The sequence below is a fragment of the Crocuta crocuta genome, unplaced genomic scaffold (genome assembly GCF_008692635.1).
Source record: "Crocuta crocuta isolate KB4526 unplaced genomic scaffold, BGI_CrCroc_1.0 scaffold64, whole genome shotgun sequence".
NCBI classification, from domain to species: domain Eukaryota; kingdom Metazoa; phylum Chordata; class Mammalia; order Carnivora; family Hyaenidae; genus Crocuta; species Crocuta crocuta.
In genome coordinates this window covers 600,752-611,046 of record NW_027530640.1, presented here as the reverse complement: position 1 = coordinate 611,046, position 10,295 = coordinate 600,752, and positions in this window count along the sequence as shown.

Below are 10,295 nucleotides of genomic sequence, written 5' to 3'. Positions count from 1 at the left end.
AAACTAGTTTTCTTTTCCTACTAGTTAGGAGATTTTTCAGAGTATTATACTTTGGATTTAGGAGAAATTCATGAAGCACAGAGTATGGTAAGAAGAGCATGGGATTTTGAGTTCAACACCTCGATTCAAGTGGTTTTCCCTGCCATTTATTCAATCCCGTGGGCGAGTCTTGGACTCCAGCTTTCTCATTTGTAAGATGGTAATGCAAATGTGTGCCTTAATTTTTAAAAATCAGTTGTGTGTGTGTGTGTGTGTGTGTGTGTGTGTGTGTGGCTTGAAGGCAGATTGTATGAAGAAGGGCTTTGAAACAAGTTCCTGTTACTATTGTATGAGGAAGTTCACATAATTTGTCTCTCATAAGAACAAAGTGCAGGTTTATTGTTAATTCCATTCAGTTACGAAATGCTCATCTCCAACACAAGTGATCCTTAAACAAGTTAAAACATAATAAAGGGACAAGTATGTGCACAGCATTCCTGGTAGGTGAGACTCAGGCTGTCTTCCCATTATGCCATCAACACAGCTGCCCTGAGCCCTTGGTGACACTGTTAATGCATCATTGTGCTCATTATCTCAATGAATCTTCCTGACACATTTGCAGAATTGTGAGTCATTATCCCCATTGCAGATGATGTAGCTGATGCTTTGAAAGATAGAGAGCCTAACCAAACCTCATTAGTAAGCAGAAGAAAAATCTGAGTCTAGAGATGTGGGCTCTAGAATCCATGCTCTCAGTACTTGATAATTTTGCCTTTGAGCTCACAAGTTACTGGGTTTAGGAATATTATCTTCATTGGTCTATCTCCTCTTCCAGAACTTCTGGGAATATCAAGAATATTGAGGTTCTTTGGTTGGGCCAGTTCTGATCTATAAAAGATGAAATTCTGGGGCACCTAGGTGGCTCCGTTGGTTAGGCATCTGACTCTTGATTTCAACTCAAGTCACAATCTCCTGGTTGTGAGATCGAGCCCCATGTTGGGCTCTGAGCTGGACATGGAGCCTGCTTTGGATTTTCTCCCTCTCTGTTCATATGCGTGCGCTCTCTCTCTCTCTCCAAAAATTAAAAAAAATAAGTAAAAAATAAAAATGGAAAATTCTTATTGTCATTCTATGAGCAGCACACATTTTTTATGGACTTTACTTGATGCTAATGAGGAGGGGAAATTTTTCCTCTACCCTCCCAGATTCAGTTACTGTGGCGTGTGAATTAAATTGGCAAACAGCAGATTAACAAGAGAAAAGACATACAGATTTTAATGACGTTGATAATTTTACATGTGTGATAGACTGCATAGAAAAGCAACAAAAACTCCAAAGAAGCAGTGAGACTGGAGGCTTATATACCTTTGTAGGAAAAGAGGAGTATGGGAAAAGACAGTTGTGGGAAAACCAAAGACTTTTTGGAAAGATAAAGGGGCCCATAGGAAACTACATGGAGATGTGCTGGTCTTGCGACAGTGTCTTTTGGGGTGTGCTTAGAGTTCTCAGGGAGGGTGCTTATGACAACTGAGTTCTTTTGGGAAGCCCTGCCTTTAGGAAGATAAGGGATTGCAGGGACCCACATGCCTGCAGCCCAAAATGATTCTTTGGGCCAAATGATGTATTTGGGGATGGCATGTTGTGATCTCTTTTAGTATGTTTGTGAACTAAGTTCTCAAGTTATCAAATAAATGTGATGTTTAGAGTTACTATCACTTGGTGTAGTCTTTGAAGACAATCTTACTCCCTTTGCAGCTGGCAAGCAAATCCTTTTTAGTGAGGGTTCATCCTTGTCCCTTGGGGACAGATGGGAGGCCTTTGGGCTGGGGAGGTTGATTAGAGCGTCCCTGTCCCTTCCTCAGGGAAGTCACATGGTGTGAACAAGGACCTTGGCAAAAGGCAGACTCTGAGAGACTTGAGGGGTGCAGGAGGGAGAGCAGTATGATAGCACAGGCTGGAGAGTACATGATAAGTGCTCTGCCCTGGACCTCTCCCATCACAGGTAAATCTATACGTTTAAGAACTTGTACTGGAAACCGATGAAGACCGTGATATACAGGTCACCAGCACCCACAAACACAGAATGGGCAACACAAGTACCACAAAGAAGTGAAAAATGGAGGCAGTAAATGTATGAAACCAAAATGTACATTCTTTTAGGGGGAAAAAACCCCTAATATTAAAGAAAAATACAACAAGCTACACATATAATGGTTAATTTCACCTATCAATTGGAATGGGCTAAGAGCTGCCCAGACACTTGGGTGTGTCTGTGATGACCTTGGGGCAAGGTCACCATTTGAATCAGTGGATTCAAGTAAAAATCACCCTCACCAGGGTGGGTGGACATCCTACCCTGAGGGGCCAAATGGAACTAAAAGGTAGAGAAGGGGCAAATTTGTTATCTCGTTTTGAGCTGTAACAGCCATCTTCTGCCCATGAATATCAGAGCTCCATGTTCCCGGGCCTTTGAACTCGGACAGAAGGCTACCACGGGCTTTTCTGGTTTTGCAGCTTGCCGAGGGCATGTTATGAGACTTCACAACTTCCATAATTGCATGAGCCAGTTCCCATTATTAATCTCCACTTATATATCTCTACATATCCTATTGATTCTGCTTTTCTGGAAAGTTCTGACTCCTGTAATGCACGATGCCACACAGGAAGCCTTAAGGAATTCCAGAAGGAACGCTGTCATCCAGACTATGTTATCTGACCATCCTTGTCAATGATATTAGAAATCAGTAAGAGAACAGCTTGAACGTCTCATGCGTTGGAAACCAAACAACATCACTAAATAAATCTTAGATTTAAAAAGAACTTGAATTTTATTTTATTTAATTAAAAAAAAATTTTTTTTAATGTTTTATTTATTTCTAGGAGAGAGAGAGACAGCGCGAGCAGGGGAGGGTCAGAGAGAGAGGGAGTCACAGACTGAAACAGGCTTCAGGCTCTGAGCTGGCAGTCAGCACAGAGCCCGACGCGGGGCTCGAACCCACGAACTGCGAGATCATGAGCTAGGCGAAAGTCGGACGCTTAACCGACTAAGCCACCCAGGCGCCCCAAGAACTTGAATTTTAAAAAAGAGAATCAGAATTAAAAAATATTTGGAACCGAATGACATGAGAGATGAGATAGCTAAAGATAATGGACCTTCCTGGGCTGAAGTCAGGTTGGCCGATCTCTGAGGTGCAAGAAGACCCAAACTGTCACGAGCGTCTGGGACCTGCTGCTTCCAGCATTTTGCCACCAATAATGTTGCAAAGTCTACAAAGTTTTTATGCACCTCGATACTTTGAATACCCACACTTTTCTTGAAGGATGTTCCTTGGCCTGTTAGCACTTGGGTGACTGTAAGTCCTGGATCTTCTGGGACAGTCCCACCTGCTGTCCTGGTGAAACCCCTCTCAGAAGTGTCACAGTATCGGGGCACCTGGGTGGCTCAGTTTACATCAGTGGAAATCTGTGGTTTGAAATGTGCTCTGGCATCCCGCAGTGAACATTTTTATTCCTGTTCTGTACTGATGGTGGTTTAGATCTCTCTGCCATTAAGAAAACCAGAATACGTGTACCCAGTGTGTGTGTAACCATAAGGGCAAGCGCTAGGTCACATCCTCAGTGCAAAAAGAAATGCAGGGTGGCCTAAAGGAATTCAGGGCCTGCCTCGAGCTGCGTGCAATGCTGGCTGCTTCTTCCTCCTTCTTAGAGAGCTTGAACTTGGATTTTGCTTGCAGTGAATGTTCCTTTGCGTTCCAAAAGGACCTCATGGTGTACAACCAGGATCAATTTGGATGTAACGTATTACTTTGGAGTAAGTGAGTGGCAGCAGGTTCCCAAACCCACCACCAAAGATTTTATTTCAGGAGATTTGATAAAGCTCTCGGGATCAGTTTCAACTAACATCTACTTCCTGAAGGTTCTGTGGCAGGCATTCCTTGGACACTGTTTTGGGAGAAAGCCAATGCCTTTGATGTCACTATGAGTTAATCCCTGGGGACGTGTGTAGTTGCTGAATGGAACTGCTAATCAAGGAATTCCTCCTTAGACTGGGCCCCTGGTCTCAGAATCATCGAATTGAGAAGGATATGTTGAGGCAGGCCTGTGTCTTCTCCAGGACCAGAGCAACTTAGAAGAGCATGGTGCCTGTGACAGCCTGAAAGGTAGCGAAACTTAATAGGTAGGAAAATGAGCAGCTAAAGCTTTTACTGTTTTAACCTTGGGCAGTGTTTGTGCCCTGGTTGATTAAATTAGGGTCTCATCAGGAATTACAGTGTCTCATTATACTGTTTGGGGTGTGTTCATTACTAGTGTCAAGTACCAGAAATAAATAGTGAATACTATGATCAGACATGAAATAATAAAGTGTTAATAGGATCCTAACTACTTCCTGTAAACGAAATTCATGGGAAGAGGAAGTAAGCTCCACGCTCATTCATTTCCTCAGACCAGTACAGGTTTATATGAATAAAATCATCTACATGATGAGCCCCTAGATTTGAAAGGAAGTGGAACCCATCTACAGCAAGCTCCCTTTTGGTCGGTTCTGGCTGCCTGGTCTCCTGAAAATTATTCAATCTTGCTGTCTCAGGTACTATTTGCAAAGTTGGAAGCAGAGGATGGGAGTGACATGTTTTGTCCTCTATAAACGTCATGGGTTGATTTATTAATATTTACCCACATGTCAGGAAGTGTTTCACATGTAATAAGCCTGATGGTACCCAAACAAAAGACTCTAAAAATATTGATTTAGGTGTAGATACACTTCCTCTTTTTCCAGGAAGACCATGTTCCTGGTTCTATGCGTTCACCTCAGTAGCAGGTGTGGTAACATGGGAATAGAAAGCTAACAGCCTTTATGGCAAGTCAATTCAAGCCATTATGGTTACTCATCTCTGAGCTAATGAAGCTTTCAACATCATATTGTGGTTATATGTCATTCTATAGCTTCAAGGGCTTTATAGGTGTCCTTATTTCCTATTTATCACCCCTTCCATGGATGACATTTAGCAGACTTTTTTTTTAATGTTTATCTATTTATTTTGAGCGGGGGTAGGGGAAGATAGAGAGTGAGAGAATCCCAGGCAGGCTCCGTGCTGTCAGCACAGAGCCCAACGGGGTGTTTGATCTCTCAGATTGAGATCATGACTTGGGGGCGCCTGGGTGGCTCAGTCGGTTAAGCGTCTGACTTTGGCTTAGGTGATGATCTCATGGTTGTGGGTTCAAGCCCTGTATTGAGCTCTGTGCTGACAGCTAGCTCAGAGCCTGGAGTCTGTTTCAGAGTCTGTGTCTCCCTCTGTCTCTGACCCTCCCCTGCTAATGCTGTCTCTTTCTCTCTAAGAAATAAATAAAACATTTAAAAAATTAAAAAAAAAAGAGAGATCATGACTTGAACTGAAATCAAGAGTGGGACACTTAACCAACTGAGCCACCGAAGTGCCCCATTATTTAGCAAACTTTTCACCTTCACTTAGGCTCCATGTAAAAACTGGACATTCTAGGGGTGCCTGGGTGGCTCAGTCAGTTAAGTAGCCAACTTTGGCTCAGGTCATGATCTCATGGTCTGTGGGTTCAAGCCCCACACAAGCTGTGCTGACAGCTCAGAGCCTGAAGCCTGCCTCTGAGTCTGTGTTTCCCTCTCTCTGCCCTTCCCCCACTCTCACTCTGTCTCTCTTAAAATTGAATAAACGTTAAAATTTTTTTTAAAAAATGTGAGACTCTAATTCTGATTGGACCCAGTCATGTTCTTTCCTTCCCCAGTTAAGCCAGGAAGGGTATATTTAAAGAATCATCTTCTGAGGTGACTTGACATAACATTTGGATTCCCACCCACTTTAATATTGTGGCCCTCAAAAGGAGAAATGACTGAATTGCTTGGGAAGGTTTACAGTTGCTGCAACTGACCACCAAATTCATCTCACTTTCCGAGACCCTATTTTCATGACCATTTATTCTCTGAAATTGATGACTATTCCTGACATCGAAAGTAAAGGGAAAAATATCAGGAGCCTCAAGGGGGCTCAAGCCCCTCAGAAAGTCCACACACAGTGATATTTTCTTACAAAACTTCATTCAAAAGTCCATTTTTGCAGTGGGGTCAATACAGTCACAAGCCTGCAAGACAGATCAGCCTTAAGCTAAATTTTGTGTTGTAGCATCAGAGAAAATAGCGTTAGAGGAAAGCACAAAAATTATACACTCCTCGCTGATCATACAAAAGGATGTAAAATACAACCGGAAATCTCCCTTATTGTTTTTTGAGAGTTCAAAAACAATGACAGCAAAAGGACGTGTGTGCTGAGCCAAAGCTTATTCACTTCTTTTACCAAGATTGCCAGTAGGATTCTGCTCATGGGGAGGAACTTGAGGTCCTGGATGGAGGTGACTTGACTGGGTTTAGCCCACTAAGTCAGTGTTGGACAGGAAGATGCAGGTAGAAATCACCTAGTGTTTCCTTGTGAGTTAATCCATCTTCCTCCTTGGTATTTAATTTTCTTTACTGCAGGGTGACTCCCGGATTTATACAGCATTTTGTTCAGTTCAGCAGCCACTCGGCTTTGATTGTACCATCTGTACTCTGCCTTCAATTTTCTTCTGTCAGTAAACCCGCCTCTGCAGAACAACTGCCTGGCAAACAAATTGGGTCACAATATGCTTGACGGTAAGGCCGACAGCACATCACATCCTCCACGCAACGTTACACCGATCAACCACGTCAGAGCCCCAGTGTGGTCATGTGACTGCTGTTCTTATTTCTTAGTTGAGCAAGAAATGGCTTCATTTCCCGGGGGCGAGTTTAACCCTTGAACGGAAATTTGCTACAGCCTGTGGAAGAAAAGCAATTGCTCATTCGCTGCCGTTTTCTCCTGAAGTAGTCAGCAGAACCATTTAATTGCAAGCAATCTAGAAATTTCTTCACACACCCCTGACAGCTGGCTGGCGCTGAGTGACTTCCTAACTGAGCATTCACTTAATAAATAGTGTTTTAACGAGTTCAGCCATGATAGGGAAGCCGACTGGAACCTGTAAATATCTAATTTTTTCCTTTTTTTGGGAAGCATGGCTCTAAGGTCTAGAATCCTCGACCTGTGTTCAATGTAAAATAACCAATCCAAATTTTAATCTTAAAGAAATAAAGAATAGGGGCCCCTAGGTGGCTCTGTTGGTTGAGCATCTGACTCTTGATCTTGGCTTAGGTCGTGATTTCACACTTCATGAGATGGAGCCCCAAATGGGACTCTGTGCTGACAGCGAGGAGCCTATTTGAGATTCTCTCTCCCCCCCACCCCTCCCCTACTCACGTGTGCACTCTCTCTCTCAAAATAAATGTTTAAAAATAAAATTTTAAAAAGCCCCCAACATTAAAAAAAAGAAAAAATAGAGAATAAATATTGATTATCGTTAAGTTTTGTTTTGGGTTCCACCACAGGAACTTCCCTTCGCCATCGTGGACACAGCTGAGTGCCTAACCTTGGATATAGCCTCACTCCTCTGCAGACCAGCCAGCCACTTGGTGGCAAGCCTATTAGTTTGGATCTCTCTTCCAGCATAAAGGGGAAAGAGATTTGTCTTCCTTGGAATAGACAGGTGTTCTTGATATTGGCCTGGCCTCCTTGCCCATCATGTTTGTTGCCTTATTCACCATCATGGTGACTGCGCACCATATTGCTTCTGATCGAGAAGCTCATTCCACGGCAAAGACTTTCAGCAGAGGGCTAGTGTTCATTGAATCCACAGGTTTTTATCTCATACCTGTTTGTCAGCAGCTGCTGGCTTCATATGACACGACATGGCCTACTCAAGACCCTGGTATGTTCCCAGTTGGGAGAGACACCCAGAAAGCATGTTTTTTTTTTTGTTTTTTTGTTTTTTTTACCTAACAGGAGGCGGCAGGTGCTATATGGGGCAGAAGCCCAGGTGCGTGCCTCTCTCCTATAGCCTCCCAACCGACGCTGGAGGCAGGAATGACTATTTTCACTGTTACAACTAATAACCCACGTGTGGAATTCTTATTTTTTATCCCTGCAATTTTGAGCTGGGCCGGTTTGGAGACTGAAGTTCCCAGAGGACAAATGTTTCCATCGAGCTGGAAGAGACCACAGCTGAATATCCATTTTGGTCAGCTGACACCACTGAATCAACAGGCCACCAGCACAGCAGCAGCAACAAACAACAACAAAAAGGGGGAAAAAAAGGCTCAGAATTCAAACCGTCAGGAATAAAGATTTGGATCACCTGACCACATAAAACAATAAGAACAGCTGTGGTTCTTTTTGAGTGGGAACATGAAACGGGGAGTGAAAGAAGGTTCTAAATATATCTTTGTGACTAGTTGCAGAAATGCTGACCGGCGGCTATGCATATCTCCTTCTTTGCTTTGTGTGTGTATGTGTGTGCAAAAGCATTTGTAGGGCATATTATCAGAATCAGTGAGCGTATGGTAACAGTTTTCTTTTCTCCCGTCCTTCCCTGTAGTACTTCATACAAGTTTTGTCGGAGGCTAACTTTACGATTTAGTCATCAGGGAACAGACTATTCTGGTGGGGAGGAACAGTGAATAACAACACTATTTTTAAACATTAAAAATAATTCATTGTGTAAAGGGAGCTTTGAATTCATTATTTTTTCCCCAGTGTTGGCCTAGTTGGTACAGAAATGGGCCCTGGAGTTCTAGGACCAGGAGCTGCGGCCAGGCACCAGGAAGAGAGAGGGGAAGGGGCTGCCTCTGGGGTCCTGGGAAGGATTCGGTCCCACTTAAGGCGGCAGCTGGGAGGCGCAGCTGGGGGATTTACTCTGCCCGCTTCAGGCACTTGGCTACCGTTTCCCCATCCTCCCGGCAGGCAGAGGGAATTCTGGGAACTCGCTGAAGCAGGATGTGCAGGCCACCTGCCTGGGTAGCCGGGCCCAGCTGCGGCGAAGGACCCTGCCCTCTGGTCCCCGAGGGCCTGCGTGATGAGGCTCTGAGGCTCGGCACGGATACCCGAGGGCAGCCCCTCTCTCCTTTCTCCTCCTGCCTTCCTCGCTCCCGAGATCCCTGCTCCGGCTTTTCGGACTCTGCCAGCTGCCGCCGTCTCACCCGTATGGGCTGTGACGAGGGCCTGCACCGTCTTTGTTGGAGAAAGGGTCAAAGGGCAAACTCGGCCTCGGTGCAGGAGACGTCGGGCAGGGGAACGGGACGCCTCCGTGCCCCCACAAAGGAGAGATCCAGGGCCCCCTTTCTGCCCCTTCCTTGATCACTGATGCTTGGAACCGTCAACACCAGGGCAGGGCAGGAGGCTCCCGCCGGCGGAGGCCGGAGGCCCGGTCTGCAGGCAGCTCACGGGGATCTCAGAACCGCCGAGGCTGACCCCGCGCAGGCCGGGACTTCGCAGCTCCTCCTTTCCGGGTAAGCGCAAGGGTACCTTCCTGTCCGCGAAGCACAGTTGCGTCTTGCTGGCCAGAAACCTGGAGTTGAGTGTCTTGTGTGAGAGCTCACATATGTATAGACGAGCGTGTACGGCTCAGCCAGACGGGCGGGTATCAGCCAGTTAGCAGGCTGCCGGCTCGACGCCCTCCCTGCTAGACTCAGCTTTGCGGTGCTGCGGTTGCAACTCTTCCAACCGCGCTGGTGCTGCGCCTGCAGCTGCGCGGCAGGCCCTGCCCCTAGGGGGCGCTAGCGAGAGCCCGCGAGGCTGGGACGGACGGAGGGACTGCGCCTGCCTGGTTGCCCCTGACCACCCCTCGACCTCTTTCTGTGCCAGTGAGTGTCCCCTTATGCTCGCCTCTTCGCCCTGGCAGGGGCAGTTTACCTCTGCAGCAGCCGCTGCATCCGGGTTTCAGTTCCCCGCGCATTTGCAGAACCCGCCTCGGCGCCCCTTCCCCAGATGGCTGGGCTTTAGCTCCCTGGATAATCGTGTCTACCGCCTCCCTCTTGTTCCCCCAAACCTAGGTTTGCCGCCCGTGTGCTGTCTTAGGGCCCTGTTTCCCTTTTCTGTCACCCAGTTGACAATTCTTTCTACCTGCTTGGTAGTCCTTGGGATGAGATGGTGTGGGGCTTCCATTTCTTTCCCAGATGGAGTAACAGGGACTGGGTTTGACTTCCCCTCTGCATGAAACCTTTAGCAATCGCTGAACTACAACCAGTGTATCCCTAAACTAGCAATAAGTATAAGTTTTTTGTGCACACAAGCAGAAAGACAGTTTGGTTACCTGGAGCACTCAAACCAGATAGGGAATGAGACTCAGAGGTATATTGTTAATTCTTGACAGCGATTGGTTTTAACTTTAGAATTTTCTTCAGGTAGGGAATTGGTCAGTGGTTTCCTCTTACCAGCCTTGGG